This window comes from Trematomus bernacchii, unplaced genomic scaffold (genome assembly GCF_902827165.1).
Source record: "Trematomus bernacchii unplaced genomic scaffold, fTreBer1.1, whole genome shotgun sequence".
Classification (NCBI taxonomy): domain Eukaryota; kingdom Metazoa; phylum Chordata; class Actinopteri; order Perciformes; family Nototheniidae; genus Trematomus; species Trematomus bernacchii.
Genome location: NW_022987998.1, coordinates 2,112,617 through 2,129,723, shown reverse-complemented (window position 1 = coordinate 2,129,723; position 17,107 = coordinate 2,112,617). Strand labels below are relative to the sequence as shown.

The window sequence follows — 17,107 nt, the reverse complement described above, 5'->3', positions numbered from 1 at the left end:
AAGCCCCTCTTTCGGCTCCCAGTGCTAAAAATCCATTTAATATATAGTCCCCGTATAGGGGACGTATCAGATATTAAACTGATAAGAACAGATACTACACTTGATCTTAGCCAAAAGGCCGAGAAGCGATGACCCTTAACGTTTGCTGCAGGAGACGGACTCGTTGCGCAGTCACCGCCGGTCTTGGTGCGGCTCTTTTGACCTGGCATAAGAGAGGCGCTGCGTAACTGGGTTAACCCTAACCCTAACCCTTTTCTTGTCTTTCACAAACTCAGAATGCTCAGCCAAACGGCCAAGCCTACCAAAAATAGGTTGAACTCGTAGGTGTTCCTCTCCACGGAAGTCTTTAGTAAAAGGCGAAAGACTTATACGCTTTGAAGAGAAACCAGAGTAATTGTGGAGGCCGTCCTCGAGAACAGACAGCACCGCAGTTGTCCCAGTCCAATCCCTCGCGGTGACCCTGACTTGGCTTTTCCACCTCCCAGGCCACACCCTTTCCCCCAGCTGCGCTAGAGCTGCGCGAGCATGGTTCATGGCTCTCACCTGTGGCTTCTTTGGCATTGAGTCCAAAAAAGACCCCTGCTGCTGTGCTGCAGTTTGTGCCCCCGATTGGAACCTATTTCTATTTCAAGCCTTATCTGTCTTTAAGGCTTAGGGTTAAATGTGGTTGATGGGCTGCGTTGGCCGGCTCAGAGGCAGGAACCGCCACGCCGTGTCCTTTGTCGTTGCAAGAGTCCCCTGCCTCTGACCCATCCAACTCATACTTACCTGGCAGGGGAGATACCATGATCACCAAGGTGGTTCACCCAGGGCGAGGCTCGGCCATTGCACCCCGGCTATGCTGACCGCTGCGAATTCCCCAAATGTGGGAATCTCGACTGCATAATTTGTGGTAGTGGGGGACTGCGTTCGCGCTCTCCCCTGATTATAGTGTTGAAGAAAATGTCAAAGACAACCTGGCTACAGCTTGCATGTGTGGCAGCTTCTTTGCTCTAGGAAAGACTTTCTGGTGTCAATGTCCTCCCAGAGCGTGTCCTTCCTTTGGGCTCTAAATATCTCTGTCCCTTGCAGTGAGCCTCACTCTGCGTGCCACGCTCCAGAGCCAAGGCAAGTTCAATTTGTCACCTTTAGCTTCTCTGGCATAGAGTCCAAAAAAGGATCTGCTGCCGATGTGCTGCAGTTTCTGCCCTCAAATGAAACCATTTGTTGTTGTTTCGAGATGCGTCTGTGTTTGTTTTTCGACAAGGCAGGAGATGGGTGCACCGTTCCCGGAGGCGCTGCAATACCGGGTCGATGCGTGGAGTGAACGGGGCAAGCCCCTCTTTCGGCTCCCAGTGCTAAAAATCCATTTAATATATAGTCCCCGTATAGGGGACGTATCAGATATTAAACTGATAAGAACAGATACTACACTTGATCTTAGCCAAAAGGCCGAGAAGCGATGACCCTTAACGTTTGCTGCAGGAGACGGACTCGTTGCGCAGTCACCGCCGGTCTTGGTGCGGCTCTTTTGACCTGGCATAAGAGAGGCGCTGCGTAACTGGGTTAACCCTAACCCTAACCCTTTTCTTGTCTTTCACAAACTCAGAATGCTCAGCCAAACGGCCAAGCCTACCAAAAATAGGTTGAACTCGTAGGTGTTCCTCTCCACGGAAGTCTTTAGTAAAAGGCGAAAGACTTATACGCTTTGAAGAGAAACCAGAGTAATTGTGGAGGCCGTCCTCGAGAACAGACAGCACCGCAGTTGTCCCAGTCCAATCCCTCGCGGTGACCCTGACTTGGCTTTTCCACCTCCCAGGCCACACCCTTTCCCCCAGCTGCGCTAGAGCTGCGCGAGCATGGTTCATGGCTCTCACCTGTGGCTTCTTTGGCATTGAGTCCAAAAAAGACCCCTGCTGCTGTGCTGCAGTTTGTGCCCCCGATTGGAACCTATTTCTATTTCAAGCCTTATCTGTCTTTAAGGCTTAGGGTTAAATGTGGTTGATGGGCTGCGTTGGCCGGCTCAGAGGCAGGAACCGCCACGCCGTGTCCTTTGTCGTTGCAAGAGTCCCCTGCCTCTGACCCATCCAACTCATACTTACCTGGCAGGGGAGATACCATGATCACCAAGGTGGTTCACCCAGGGCGAGGCTCGGCCATTGCACCCCGGCTATGCTGACCGCTGCGAATTCCCCAAATGTGGGAATCTCGACTGCATAATTTGTGGTAGTGGGGGACTGCGTTCGCGCTCTCCCCTGATTATAGTGTTGAAGAAAATGTCAAAGACAACCTGGCTACAGCTTGCATGTGTGGCAGCTTCTTTGCTCTAGGAAAGACTTTCTGGTGTCAATGTCCTCCCAGAGCGTGTCCTTCCTTTGGGCTCTAAATATCTCTGTCCCTTGCAGTGAGCCTCACTCTGCGTGCCACGCTCCAGAGCCAAGGCAAGTTCAATTTGTCACCTTTAGCTTCTCTGGCATAGAGTCCAAAAAAGGATCTGCTGCCGATGTGCTGCAGTTTCTGCCCTCAAATGAAACCATTTGTTGTTGTTTCGAGATGCGTCTGTGTTTGTTTTTCGACAAGGCAGGAGATGGGTGCACCGTTCCCGGAGGCGCTGCAATACCGGGTCGATGCGTGGAGTGAACGGGGCAAGCCCCTCTTTCGGCTCCCAGTGCTAAAAATCCATTTAATATATAGTCCCCGTATAGGGGACGTATCAGATATTAAACTGATAAGAACAGATACTACACTTGATCTTAGCCAAAAGGCCGAGAAGCGATGACCCTTAACGTTTGCTGCAGGAGACGGACTCGTTGCGCAGTCACCGCCGGTCTTGGTGCGGCTCTTTTGACCTGGCATAAGAGAGGCGCTGCGTAACTGGGTTAACCCTAACCCTAACCCTTTTCTTGTCTTTCACAAACTCAGAATGCTCAGCCAAACGGCCAAGCCTACCAAAAATAGGTTGAACTCGTAGGTGTTCCTCTCCACGGAAGTCTTTAGTAAAAGGCGAAAGACTTATACGCTTTGAAGAGAAACCAGAGTAATTGTGGAGGCCGTCCTCGAGAACAGACAGCACCGCAGTTGTCCCAGTCCAATCCCTCGCGGTGACCCTGACTTGGCTTTTCCACCTCCCAGGCCACACCCTTTCCCCCAGCTGCGCTAGAGCTGCGCGAGCATGGTTCATGGCTCTCACCTGTGGCTTCTTTGGCATTGAGTCCAAAAAAGACCCCTGCTGCTGTGCTGCAGTTTGTGCCCCCGATTGGAACCTATTTCTATTTCAAGCCTTATCTGTCTTTAAGGCTTAGGGTTAAATGTGGTTGATGGGCTGCGTTGGCCGGCTCAGAGGCAGGAACCGCCACGCCGTGTCCTTTGTCGTTGCAAGAGTCCCCTGCCTCTGACCCATCCAACTCATACTTACCTGGCAGGGGAGATACCATGATCACCAAGGTGGTTCACCCAGGGCGAGGCTCGGCCATTGCACCCCGGCTATGCTGACCGCTGCGAATTCCCCAAATGTGGGAATCTCGACTGCATAATTTGTGGTAGTGGGGGACTGCGTTCGCGCTCTCCCCTGATTATAGTGTTGAAGAAAATGTCAAAGACAACCTGGCTACAGCTTGCATGTGTGGCAGCTTCTTTGCTCTAGGAAAGACTTTCTGGTGTCAATGTCCTCCCAGAGCGTGTCCTTCCTTTGGGCTCTAAATATCTCTGTCCCTTGCAGTGAGCCTCACTCTGCGTGCCACGCTCCAGAGCCAAGGCAAGTTCAATTTGTCACCTTTAGCTTCTCTGGCATAGAGTCCAAAAAAGGATCTGCTGCCGATGTGCTGCAGTTTCTGCCCTCAAATGAAACCATTTGTTGTTGTTTCGAGATGCGTCTGTGTTTGTTTTTCGACAAGGCAGGAGATGGGTGCACCGTTCCCGGAGGCGCTGCAATACCGGGTCGATGCGTGGAGTGAACGGGGCAAGCCCCTCTTTCGGCTCCCAGTGCTAAAAATCCATTTAATATATAGTCCCCTATAGGGGACTATATATTAAATTAAATTATATTATATGTTTTTACACAAGGCCCAATAGCCGTAGCACCACTGTCCTGACGTCAGGAAAGTGTTCAAATCTGGATCAGTTTTTATGAGATCCGTTGCAGCCCCTTTTTTAGAGATTTGGGTATGGAGGAAAATAGAGAGGGTTGTGTTTTCTGACACTTGGTGAGTTCCCTGGAACACCGGGGACACATATTCATGTATAAAAGACGTGCAAAAGTGCATTTTGCATGATAGGTCCCCTTTAATGTAAAAGTTTGAGAAATGCACCATGTGTGTTGTTATTGTTGGAGAAAGTTGAGTTTAATCTGGTATTTTACTTCAATATTCTTGCGCAGCGGCAATTTCATAGTCCATGAAGTTCTACTGAGACGTGATTATTGCTGGTTGAAAACTTAACCCAATACCCCGCCGGGATGACTTGAAATATAGTCAGCCTTGGCAATTTTTGTTAGTCTCCCAGGAGACTTGACACTTTGTTGTAATGGCAAATCAGAATAAAATAGACTAGCATTTCTGTTAGTTTTCCAGGAAAGTTGACACATTGTTCTAATGGCCAATTAGAATGAGTTAGACTAGCATTTTTGGTTATTTACCCAGGACAGTTGACACTTTGTTCAAATAGCAAAATATAAACTTGTGTGATTCTAGGTTTGTTTTGAAACCAAGCTTTATCCTCCAGTTCTATTTCGTATAAGGCTTCGCCCTCTAAGGCTATCGCTATTGGGTAATCCCACTGCACGTGTGCAGCACTGACAGACTTAATCCACGCCCACCTATGACGTGGGCCCCAACTACGGCCTCACTTCCGTATAAATAGGAAGTAGGCCCGACCATCTGCTCCCATTTTTCTTCAGCACTCCGTTGCAGAAGCACTGGCCCTCTGGCCCACAGACAGCGGAGAGAGGACGCTCTCGCTGCTGCGGCCGAGGATGATTAGCTAGTCCAGGAGTCTTACTCCGTGGACCAAGACCTTGATTTATGGGATCCGAGTGGCGGGCAGCAGTCAGGCGACTCCTTCCTCTCCATTCACGGATCACCATGGGGTTCCCCCGGCCCCATCCTCCCTCTCCTCCGGACGGGGGAGACAGGGCGGGGGCTCGGGGTCAGCCCGACATATGAGTTACGACCGGCTGTGGCTGGCTCGCTCCAGGGAGAAAGGAAGCGGCTTTACACAGACGATACAGGTAAGTACTGCCGGGGATGGGAGCAAGCAAACGCGGCTCTCACTCCCCAGGTGTCGTGCACTCATTGTGTCCGTCTCCCTCTGGCCCACAGACAGCAGAGAGCGGACGCTCTCGCGGCTGCGGCTGAGGATGATTGGCTAGTCCAGGAGTCTTACTCTGTGGATCAAGCCCTTGATTTATTGGATCCGAGTGGCGGGCAGCAGTCACGGATCACCATGTGGTTCCCCCGGCCCCATACTCCCTCTCCTCCGGACGGGGGAGACTGTCAGCCCGACAGCCGAGCCTATGGGTTCGGCTGCCGGGCTGACACCGGGTCACCGGGTCCCTCTATCCGCCATCTCGGATCTGCCGTATAGGCGGTATTCTCCAGGAACTCCCGGAGATCATCGGAAAGGCAGCCGCCTAATGAGATCTCCCCGTTCCCCCGGTTCAGGAGAGCTCTCCTCCGGATGACATAAAAAAGCTGTATAAGCGGCTGCCTCATAGCCTATCGGTTATTAGGCAGCAGGGCTCGCGGCACAAACCGGCTGTCTTTAAAACCTGTCGGTTGATTAGACAGCACGGGCTTGTTTCCGATGTCACAGATATACCTCCACACACCTCCGCTCATTCCTCAAGCGGGTTTGAGCGTGAACGCGCCTCAATGTCCGGTTCACGAGCCTTCTCTTAAACGGAGACATGATGAGAGCCGCTGTGCAATACAACGTGTGGAGGTGCATAAGCCAGCTGGGGTTAACCAGTCGGTTAACAGACAGCGGGGCTCGCCGTTTGAGCCGGCTGTAACCTGTCAGTTAGCAGGCAGCAGGGCTCGCAGCACAAGCCATGCTGTATTTAACCAGGCGGTTATTGGATAGCAGGGCTTGACGTTTAAACCTGATGCTCCTAACCTGTCGGTTAGCAGGCAACACGGTTTTTTCCTCTGTCACAAACCGGCTGTCTTTAAAACCTGTCGGTTGATTAGACAGCACGGGCTTGTTTCCTATGTCACAGATATGCCTCCACACACCTCCGCTCATTCCTCAAGCGGGGTTGAGCGTGAACGCGCCTCAATGTCCGGTTTACGAGCCTTCTCTTAAACGGAGACATGATGAGAGCCGCTGTGCAATACAACGTGTGGAGGTGCATAAGCCAGCTGGGGTTAACCGGTCAGTTAACAGACAGCGGGGCTCGCCGTTTGAGCCGGCTGTAACCTGTCAGTTAGCAGGCAGCAGGGCTCGCGGCACAAGCCATGCTGTATTTAACCAGGCGGTTATTAGATAGCAGGGCTTGACGTTTAAACCTGATGCTCCTAACCTGTCGGTTAGCAGGCAGCAATAATAAAATTATAAAATGCAATAACGTGCTTTAACCAGTAGGTGTCCCTTTCTATCAGCTGTGCACCGTTATGGCGTAAATACAGCCTATCTACCAATTGGATCAAATATAAAAGTTAGCCGAATTAGTGTTGATACTGCAAGGAGACGTATTGTGTGAAAAGAAATGTAAGATGTTGTTTAATTGCTTATATATTTAAGATCCACGTCAAGTTTTCAGTTTTGGCGGCAGTTCCTGTTTGTCTAGAAGTCTTGTCATCAGGGCTCTATAAATAGAGTTAACTACCGCAGATATGTAATATTTAATGCAGCCGAAACGTGTATTACAATGCCGTTATGTGATGACTTTCAAAGAGAAAAGCAAGCACACTCGGAATAATGTATTATTTAATTTTTTTATACAGTCTATGGTTGCTACAGAGGATTGTGGGTAATGTAATGTCTTCGGCCATCCAAAACTCATAGAAAACTACTTGTTTCTCAGAATTGAAGGGGAAAACGTGACAAAAGCATTGTACACACACTAAAACCTATCAATGTCGTTTAATTAACAAGGATAATCTGGTGTTTTTGAGTTGATGAGTAGTGGAGATATCACTGTCAAATCAATCGACAGTAAGGGGAATACTTACTTCCGGGTGTACAATTCTCCGTTATCCAATGGGAATGGACGCTCATATTGCCTTTAACAGCCTCCGACACAAACGAATGCCGTGCTTCCATGAGCGTCAAATCCCGCCGCAGATGGGAATACATTGCAATCAGTTGAAAGCTATTTGCGTCTGTTTATGAAAAATTGTTATGTGGGTGCTTTTTTATCAATATTCCTCCAACAATCTGCTGGTCAGTTTGGATGAAATTTACTCCAGCAGCTGACCCAATGCCCCAAAACAATAGTTCAATACAATAACAGGTTTTTACACCCACTGATCAGAATCTCAAACTCCCTCCTTCCACAACACAATAATATTATTTCACCCAACTATAACTGGCTAAACAAAACTAGCTTTAGCAAAATGTCCACTGATCTAATTTAATATGTGATAAGGAGAACAAAGAACCTCCTGATTCAGTTTTTAACAAAATGGTCGCTCACACATGGGTCAAACTAAATTACTTTTGACCTCATGTGGTCAAAACAAAATGGCTGCTGATACAATTTGACCTGTGACCTGAAGAACAAAGAACCTCTTTATCTTAACAAAATGGACGCTCACACATGTGGTCAAGCAGAAAGGTTGCTGACCTTAATGAACTGTAACAAAGAAACCTCATGTGCTAAACAATAGCTTTAGCAAAACAAAAACACAAAACAACGCTGCTTGTTTTACAAAAAACATTGCTTTGAAAACTGACTCCAATAAAAAATAACAATTAAATCAACTAAAAGGCATCTGACCTCATGGTATCAAATAGCCAGACAAATTGGCTGTATAAAACGAACACAAAAAACTCTGTTGAGACTTGATTCAAATACAAATAACAATTTATCTATCTTGATCATCTCGGCTTTAAACCGTTTTTAAACTATGGTTGATCCGTGTTGCTAATGTGGCACCCCTGAGATGTGTGACCACATTAATATAATAAGTATTATATTTAGAGTTAGAATATGCCTTTATTTTGTACATCTGTTATTTTCATTTCACTAACGGGGTCGATAGATGCAGTGAGTAGTGAGGCGGAACGTTTGTGTTCGATTCAATGGTTCCGGGGTACCGATTAAAGCGACGGACGTTCCCGGGGTTTCCTCAGAAGTAATCTGGAAGGAAACTGAACACAAGGTGTCCTCATTACTTCTCTTTCACCTGCACGATACAGGTTGGTAAACTGTGCATAAATCACAATGAATCCCCCATAAGGTTTGCGAAGATAATATGTAACGGCCCGCTAACAGTTAGAAGACTTTGTACCGCTGTTTACATGTGTAAAACCGTTAAATGGTGTGAGTGTATTAGCCTAGCTTCCCCGGTACGGCGCCATTTTGGGGACAACGTGGTCTGACGCAGTAAGGATACAAGTTTGTCAGTATATCTGAAGCCCCCCGTACACTGAGTATTTACATGCATGTATAGTGATTGTGAGTTTGTAATAAATATGTACTTTGTAAGGGTTATAAGTTAGTTACTGTTGGTAAAACAGTAAGGTTGTTTGTTACACTTAAATATGTTTCAGTAATGCATTTTAGTGACCTGCCATTAATGGCAGAAGGTAAATAGTCAACATGACAGGTTAGAGGGGTCATGAAATACTACTTTTAAGTGAAAGTAAAAAGAAGAGTAGTATTTAATACAGGTTAATACTGTATACAAATGTATTTAAGGTATAACAGATTTTATTGAATGTGAAATTCAATTCGACATATGTGTTTATCACATAAAAGAGTAACATACAGACAGAGTGAAGGTATGTGAATGGTTATTGAGGAATGTAAGTCGAAACTGAAATGCATAAGATAATTGATATGTTTATATGATTTTGTGTAATAAAACAACCTCAGGAGAAGTAATCTGGAAGGAAACTGAACACAAGGTGTCCTCATTACTTCTCTTTCACCTGCACGATACAGGTATCATAACCGTTACTGTGGTCCTCATATCGGGGACCCGTAACAGTTCTTGGGGGCTCGTCCGGGATCGGCGCCACCTACTGGTCGGGAGCTGATCCATTAATGACTTCTTGGACCAATACCGGAGCTGATGCGAGCAGAGAGCTGTAAACTGGAGCAGACGTGGAACCGTTGCTGAACTGGGCGATCCATCGTGAGTGAATTGGAAGGGCTGCTGTCATGTCGGAGAGCCAAAGGAAAAGTCTGGTGTGGGACATCAGAAGAAGCCTACTCTCCTTGTCAGTGAAAGAACTCCTCCACATTGCCAAGGAAGTGGGTCCAGTGCCAGACCAGGAACCGTCTGAGCTCGAGGAGGGAGACGATGAAGGCTGCTTCAACTACATCAGTTTATTTATGCACAGTAAGCACTTGCTTGAGTCAGAAGATAGTGGGATGGCTCACTTGTTGATGTTGAAAGATGCTATTGATGACATTGTGAAAGACAGAGAAGTAAGTGTACAGGGTTTGCCACATGTAGAACCACACGTAGAGATAAACACAGGTAACAACACTAAGCAGATATCTGAAGCTGAGACAGATCTCACCGCTTCTCCAGTCAGTTTTAATGCTGTAGGTGATAACACAAATACTGGGTTACTGGAAATGCTTAATAGCTATGAAGACCTGGGCAAAAGGTTAAGACAAAGCATTATGGCACCTACAACACAGACACTAGAACAACCCCCACTGTCACCAGCACACACTAGTAAGTCTCATCATAACATCCCACACTCACCAGCTCAGTCTGCTGCCCAGTCCGGCCCTGAGACAATGATCTCCTTAAGAGGACTCTCTTACCTCCAGAGGAGGGAGTTTAAGGTGCAAGGGGGTCAGGTTGGTGATAATTCTTCGGACATAAGCTATAACAATGTCTGTAAGCAAATCGAGGAAGGGATTAGAGAAGGCGTCCATGACGGAGACATAGTTCGTGGTGTGCTCCGAATCATACAACCTGGAACTTTCAAAGACATGCTAATAAATAAGGATGACCTGACAGTGATGGAGCTCAAAGGCTTTCTCCAGGCCCACTTAAGAGAGAAAAACAGTACGGAGTTATTCCAAGAATTAATGTGTGCTAGACAGGATGATAATGAAACACCACAACAGTTTCTCTACCGAGTGATAGGGTTAAAGCAACGTGTCCTATTCACCTCCAAACTGTCAGACGCAGGCATTAAATACAGTCCAGCTACTGTTCAAGATGTGTTTCTACATACGGTCTTGCAGGGACTTGGATATAAACACAGTGATGTACGCAGAGAACTAAAGCCTCTTCTATCAAGTGCTGAGGTGAGTGATGAAACAATATTACGCCATGTAATGAGAATCACCAGTGAGGAGAGTGAGAGACAGAAGAGGATAGGTCCTTCTCGTCGACAGGCAACAACTAGTGCTCATAGCGCACAACTTGAGCTTAACAAAGTCCAAGAGTGTGGCAACAAACAAGAGAGCACAGCACACAAAACAAAGACAGACCCAATAAAAGAGCTTGCAGCCAAGGTAGATGAACTAACCAGCATGGTTGAGGCTATGAGACAACAAAAGCAGCCACATCCGGCAGACATGATGAACCATAACCAATACTCTCAAAACAGAGTGAGACCCAGGAGAGAGAAACCTTTTGGTTGTTCAAAATGTGTCGAACAAAACCGGCCAGATTGTAACCACTGTTTCTATTGTGGGGATGGAGGACACAGGGCTGTGGGCTGTTTAAAGAGACAGGAGAGTCAGGGAAACTCAAGCCGGTCACTGCAGCGGGGTTGCCAGTGATCGGATCCACAATACGACCCCAAGCTGAACATTCTGGTGAGGCAAAAGCACAAACCAGTTGTGAGGGCAAAACAGTTGAAGTAGCTGGTGCCCAGAATAGTTACCAGCAAGATGGACCCTCGACTCAGTTTTCTTTTGGTTCACCAGGGGTGAAACGTAGAACTGTTGCCAAGCTGATAGGGAAAAAGTCGCTAATACAGTGTAATCTAAACGGATTGGCAGTGACTGCATTGCTTGACTCCGGTGCTCAAGTCAGTATCATAAGCCGCGCCTGGAAAGAACAATATCTGCCTAATCTTGATGTTCGACCAATATCGGAGATTATCGAGGATCTGGACGAGCTGAAGGTGTATGCAGTTAATGGCGAGCTTATTCCGTTTGATGGCTGGGTAGCCATTATGACCAACCTGCCAGGAAATGAAGAACCCAGTCTTTCCATCAGTGTTCCATTCCTAGTCACAAGGTTGGCCATGGAGAGACCATTGGTTGGTTTTAATGTTTTGGAGGAAATCATTGAGGGACAGCCAGAACGATTGATATGCACTCTGGTTAAACTGCTTCGTGATGCCATCAGTGTTCCGGTGGAGAAAGCCGAAGCAATTGTGAACTTTATTCAGGCAGTTGAACCAAGTACGTCGCAGGGACGCCTAAGAACAGGTGTAAATGACATCGTCATTCCGGCTGGTCATGTCACCTGGGTGAGGTGTCGTGTTCCCCAAACCCTGAACCCCTCTGATCGTCTGGTGTTGTTTGAAGCTGATGAAGACAGTCATCAATTATCGCAGCTGGATTTAGGGACAGGTTTGTTTGAGATACAGAACCCTGCAAAGCCTTATGTCACAATTCCAGTAGGCAATAACACCAAACATGATGTCACCTTACCACGCAAGACAGCCCTGGGCGTAGTGCAGCACATTGAAAGGTTTGTGGATGCTGAATCTCCTACCAAGACAACATGTACTGCAACAGTCAATGAGGTCTCAACACAACCCCTTGAACCAATCCAAAAAGCTGAGCCGATTCCACCCCTGTGGCACCCACCAGTAGACCTCAGTCACTTGGAGGAGGAACAACAAGAGATTGCCAAGAGAATGTTGTACGAAGAATCAAAGGCTTTTGCGAGGGACGGAAATGACATTGGCTGTAACCCTAGCCTACAAATGGTGATAAATCTGAAGGACGATATTCCAGTGCAAAGGACGTATACTTCCATACCAAAGCCGCTATTGAGGGAGGTCAAAGAATATATTCAAGACCTACTGGTGAAGGGATGGATTGTTAAATCCAAGTCTTCCTATTCTGCCCCTGTTGTGTGCGTACGGAAGAAAGATGGCTCTTTGCGCCTTTGTATAGACTATCGCCTGCTCAATCAGAAAACTGTACCAGACCGACACCCACTGCCTCGGATACGGGACCTACTGGACACCTTGGGGGGATACTCTTGGTTCAGCATCCTTGACCAGGGTAAGGCATACCACCAGGGTTTTGTGGTTGAAGGTTCACGCCATCTGACCGCCTTCATTACACCCTGGGGGCTTTATGAGTGGGTGAGAATACCGTTTGGTCTTACGAATGCACCAGCAGCTTTTCAGAGAAGTATGGAGGAGATGTTGTGTTCTTTGAGGGATGAGTGCTGTATCCCTTACCTGGACGACATCCTGTGTTACTCCCAGACCTTTGAAAATCATGTGGAGGTGGTTCGGAAAGTGCTCCAAGCGATACAGAGTCAGGGAGTGAAGCTCCGCCCTGAGAAATGTGAGGTGTTCAGGGGAGAAGTTCGCTATGTTGGACGCCTGGTCTCTGGTGAGGGTGTTCGAGTCGACCCCAAAGATCTAGAAGCTGTACTGGCCCTGAAAGCGAAAACACCGAAGACCGTAGGTGACCTGAGAAGAGTCCTCGGCTTTCTCAGTTACTACAGGTCGTACCTACAAGACTTCTCAAAGATAGCAAAGCCATTATACGAGTTGCTCCAAGTGAAAGCCTCAACACAAGCTCGACAGATCAAAGCTAAAGGCCCCCAGCTGTCATCCAGGGCGCCTATAGAGTGGACTGCTGTGCATCAGACTACACTTGAGGAACTGGTTGACATGTTAACGCATCCTCCAGTTCTCGGATACCCAGACTTTGACATGCCATTCGTCTTGCATACCGATGCATCGGAGCAAGGACTGGGAGCAGTTCTTTACCAAAAGCAGGACGAAAAGCTGCGAGTCATTGGCTATGGGTCACGAACCTTGACACCGGCTGAAAGGAATTATCATTTGCACAGCGGCAAATTAGAGTTCCTCGCGCTAAAGTGGGCAGTGTGTGAGAAGTTTAGAGATTACCTCTTTTATGCTCCTCACTTCACCATTTACACTGACAACAATCCACTTACTTATGTTATGAGCACGGCCAAACTCAATGCGGTCGGTCACCGTTGGGTGGGGGAGTTGTCAGACTTCCGCTTTAACATTAAGTACAGACCTGGAAGAATGAACATTGATGCGGATACACTGTCCCGTATCCCTCTTGATATAGACCACTACATGTCAACGTGCACAGAAGAGTTGTCGCAAGATGTGGTGAGTGCAACCTGGGAAGGAGGTCAAGCAGCTCAGAGAAAAGATGTTGCCTGGGTAGCTGCCCTCTCTGCCTCCTCCCTTGACGTTATCCCACAGCCGTGCACACCTCTACAGGAAATAAGTCACAATGAGTTGGTTCAAGCCCAAAGGGAAGACCAAACGATTGGAGAGATTGTAAGGCTAAAGGAAGTTAGTGATACACTTTCAGATGATATGAGGAGGTCAGTCAAGGGAACCGCGTGTAAGCTTCTCCACGAATGGAACCGTCTACACCTTGAAGATGGAATCCTATATCGGCGGACACCAGAGAGAAAACAGCTTGTCCTACCTCTGAAATATCAGTCTTTTGTCTTGAAACACCTTCATGATAACATGGGACATGTAGGCACAGAGAGAGTCATTCAACTAGCCAGAGAAAGGTTTTACTGGCCTCATATGAAAAGATTCATAGAGGATTATGTGACAAAGAAATGCTGTTGCATTAAACAGAAGAAACCAACGGTCCATGTACGTGCACCAATGAGCAGCATGAAGTCTAACTCACCCCTTGAACTGGTCTGCATTGACTATTTGCACCTTGAGAAAAGTAAAGGAGGCTATGAATATATCTTGGTGGTAGTCGACCACTTCACAAGGTTCGCACAGGCCTATGCAACCAAAAATAAATCCGGACGGACAGCAGCAGAGCGGATTTATAATGACTTTATACCCCGTTTTGGGTTCCCCAACAAACTACACCATGATCAAGGACGAGAATTCGAGAATGATCTCTTTCGAACACTCGGGCAGCTCGCTGGAGTAGGTCACTCTCGAACATCTCCTTACCACCCGCAAGGTAATCCAGCTGAGCGGTTCAACCGAACTCTGTTACAAATGCTGCGAACACTGACAGACAAAGAAAAAGAGACATGGAAAGAACATCTTCCACAGGTTATACACGCGTATAACTGCACACGTCACGAATCAACCAGTTATTCGCCTCACTTTCTGCTCTATGGTCGTCAACCTCGTCTCCCTGTGGATCTCCTGTTCGGCCTGTCAGAGGAGACAGATCCAGTGACACACAAAGGATATGCTGAGAAATGGCGCGAAAGGATGACAGAAGCATATCGGATTGCTACTGATAACAGTCTGGCGTCTAGTGCAAAGGGCAAGTCCTATTATGATCAGAAGGCAAGGGGAGTGGTTCTGAAGCAAGGGGATAGAGTGTTAGTCAGGAACCTAAGTGAGCGCGGAGGGCCTGGTAAATTACGTTCCTATTGGGAGAAGAGGATATATGTGGTAAAGGAACAGGTTTCAGATAACCCAGTATATGTCGTCCATCCAGAAAGTGATGCGAAAGGGAAAACCAGAACCCTGCACAGAAACCTGCTTCTGCTTGTCAATGACTTGCCAGTGGAATTTCCACCACAGTTAGTCAAACCGACCCCAAAGCCATCACAGAAACAAGGAAGCCATCCAAAGAGACAAAGGGATGTGAGAGACCAAAATGCTGAGACATCTGATTCAGAGGATGAGTCAACAGGAGGTTACTGGTTGAGGATACCAGCAAATCGGGTTAAGCCTAACATAACAGTTACTCCAAAAAGACCATGTATGTTAAGAAGAGAACAGACATCAGTGTGGGAACCACATTCTTCTGAGGAGATGTTGGGAAAGACTACCAGGAACTCTGGTGTAGAGAGACGGCTAGAGTTCCAAACTTTACCTGACATGGACATTGCACAACGGGAAGCTGGAGAACTGGCTAAAGGTCTTTGTGAAGAAGAGTACTTGTCAGACAGGTGTGAACTTCAACTTGAGGATGAATTGGAAATCTCTCATCAAACTGAGGACAATGAGCAGACAACCCCTAATGTACCTCAGAACGAAGATGAGCAAGAGTTGCCTCAATGTGCATGTCCCGAGGAAAGGGTACAAGACCCTGAACCTGACTCACCTGTCCCACTGAGACGGTCTACTCGGGAGAGACGACCAGGTCAAATCCTCACCTATTCATCTCTTGGCCTCCCAACATACCAGTCGGGTCCAACAGTAAATGCTATGGATACATACCTCATGCCCTACACTCACCTTTGGTATTCACAAACATGCCCACCATCATTCCACTACACACCCCTCATTCCATATCCCCATTCACCATTTACATGTCCCATACAAGGTTATTGAAAGGTCACACACAGTGTTAGTCCTAAGGGTCATACATGTTGAGGTGTGATAGTTTGGACATTGTAAATATTTGTGTTTTATGAAGATGTTAAAGTTATCTTGAATAGGAACATGTGATTTCAAGTAAGTGTCGGGAGCCACTTTTGTTGTCGGGGAGCGTGTGGCACCCCTGGGATGTGTGACCACATTAATATAATAAGTATTATATTTAGAGTTAGAATATGCCTTTATTTTGTACATCTGTTATTTTCATTTCACTAACGGGGTCGATAGATGCAGTGAGTAGTGAGGCGGAACGTTTGTGTTCGATTCAATGGTTCCGGGGTACCGATTAAAGCGACGGACGTTCCCGGGGTTTCCTCAGAAGTAATCTGGAAGGAAACTGAACACAAGGTGTCCTCATTACTTCTCTTTCACCTGCACGATACAGGTTGGTAAACTGTGCATAAATCACAATGAATCCCCCATAAGGTTTGCGAAGATAATATGTAACGGCCCGCTAACAGTTAGAAGACTTTGTACCGCTGTTTACATGTGTAAAACCGTTAAATGGTGTGAGTGTATTAGCCTAGCTTCCCCGGTACGGCGCCATTTTGGGGACAACGTGGTCTGACGCAGTAAGGATACAAGTTTGTCAGTATATCTGAAGCCCCCCGTACACTGAGTATTTACATGCATGTATAGTGATTGTGAGTTTGTAATAAATATGTACTTTGTAAGGGTTATAAGTTAGTTACTGTTGGTAAAACAGTAAGGTTGTTTGTTACACTTAAATATGTTTCAGTAATGCATTTTAGTGACCTGCCATTAATGGCAGAAGGTAAATAGTCAACATGACAGGTTAGAGGGGTCATGAAATACTACTTTTAAGTGAAAGTAAAAAGAAGAGTAGTATTTAATACAGGTTAATACTGTATACAAATGTATTTAAGGTATAACAGATTTTATTGAATGTGAAATTCAATTCGACATATGTGTTTATCACATAAAAGAGTAACATACAGACAGAGTGAAGGTATGTGAATGGTTATTGAGGAATGTAAGTCGAAACTGAAATGCATAAGATAATTGATATGTTTATATGATTTTGTGTAATAAAACAACCTCAGGAGAAGTAATCTGGAAGGAAACTGAACACAAGGTGTCCTCATTACTTCTCTTTCACCTGCACGATACAGGTATCATAACCGTTACTGTGGTCCTCATATCGGGGACCCGTAACACTAACACGCAAGTCGGGAACAAGTCGGGAACAAGTCGGGAACTATTTAATCGAATCGTCATTAATTATACGTAAGCCCACCATAACCCCGCCGTTAAACCCAGCCGCAATGTTCCAGCAAACGAATCAAACCACTGATGAATAATCAGGCCTTAAAATAGGACTTTATTTATCTTAACTCTATATCTTTAAACTGTTCAAACACTTCTTAAACTCTCTATCAGGCTGGATACTAATGACTTTAACTTAAACTGTAAA

General features: G+C 46.6%; 10 non-coding genes and 1 pseudogene across 10 annotated transcripts; 4 read left to right on the top strand and 7 right to left on the bottom strand.

Annotated features, from left to right (window-relative positions):
- LOC117472066 lies at window positions 1-130 on the bottom strand (annotated as a pseudogene; the record flags this gene model as incomplete).
- A 147-nt stretch (window positions 131-277) lies between these two features.
- Window positions 278-394, bottom strand: LOC117472072. The gene has a single exon (XR_004554856.1). It is a non-coding gene; the product is annotated as a U5 spliceosomal RNA (small nuclear RNA).
- A 366-nt stretch (window positions 395-760) lies between these two features.
- LOC117472074 lies at window positions 761-924 on the top strand. The gene has a single exon (XR_004554858.1). It is a non-coding gene; the product is annotated as a U1 spliceosomal RNA (small nuclear RNA).
- A 328-nt stretch (window positions 925-1,252) lies between these two features.
- LOC117472076 lies at window positions 1,253-1,443 on the bottom strand. Its single transcript, XR_004554860.1, has one exon. It is a non-coding gene; the product is annotated as a U2 spliceosomal RNA (small nuclear RNA).
- A 147-nt stretch (window positions 1,444-1,590) lies between these two features.
- LOC117472071 lies at window positions 1,591-1,707 on the bottom strand. The gene has a single exon (XR_004554855.1). It is a non-coding gene; the product is annotated as a U5 spliceosomal RNA (small nuclear RNA).
- A 366-nt stretch (window positions 1,708-2,073) lies between these two features.
- On the top strand, window positions 2,074-2,237 carry LOC117472073. Its single transcript, XR_004554857.1, has one exon. It is a non-coding gene; the product is annotated as a U1 spliceosomal RNA (small nuclear RNA).
- A 328-nt stretch (window positions 2,238-2,565) lies between these two features.
- On the bottom strand, window positions 2,566-2,756 carry LOC117472075. Its single transcript, XR_004554859.1, has one exon. It is a non-coding gene; the product is annotated as a U2 spliceosomal RNA (small nuclear RNA).
- A 147-nt stretch (window positions 2,757-2,903) lies between these two features.
- LOC117472070 lies at window positions 2,904-3,020 on the bottom strand. The gene has a single exon (XR_004554854.1). It is a non-coding gene; the product is annotated as a U5 spliceosomal RNA (small nuclear RNA).
- A 366-nt stretch (window positions 3,021-3,386) lies between these two features.
- LOC117472065 lies at window positions 3,387-3,550 on the top strand. Its single transcript, XR_004554851.1, has one exon. It is a non-coding gene; the product is annotated as a U1 spliceosomal RNA (small nuclear RNA).
- Window positions 3,551-3,878: 328 nt separating this feature from the next.
- On the bottom strand, window positions 3,879-4,060 carry LOC117472068. Its single transcript, XR_004554852.1, has one exon. It is a non-coding gene; the product is annotated as a U2 spliceosomal RNA (small nuclear RNA).
- Window positions 4,061-4,342: 282 nt separating this feature from the next.
- LOC117472069 lies at window positions 4,343-4,483 on the top strand. The gene has a single exon (XR_004554853.1). It is a non-coding gene; the product is annotated as a U4 spliceosomal RNA (small nuclear RNA).
- The last annotated feature ends 12,624 nt before the right edge of the window (window positions 4,484-17,107 follow it).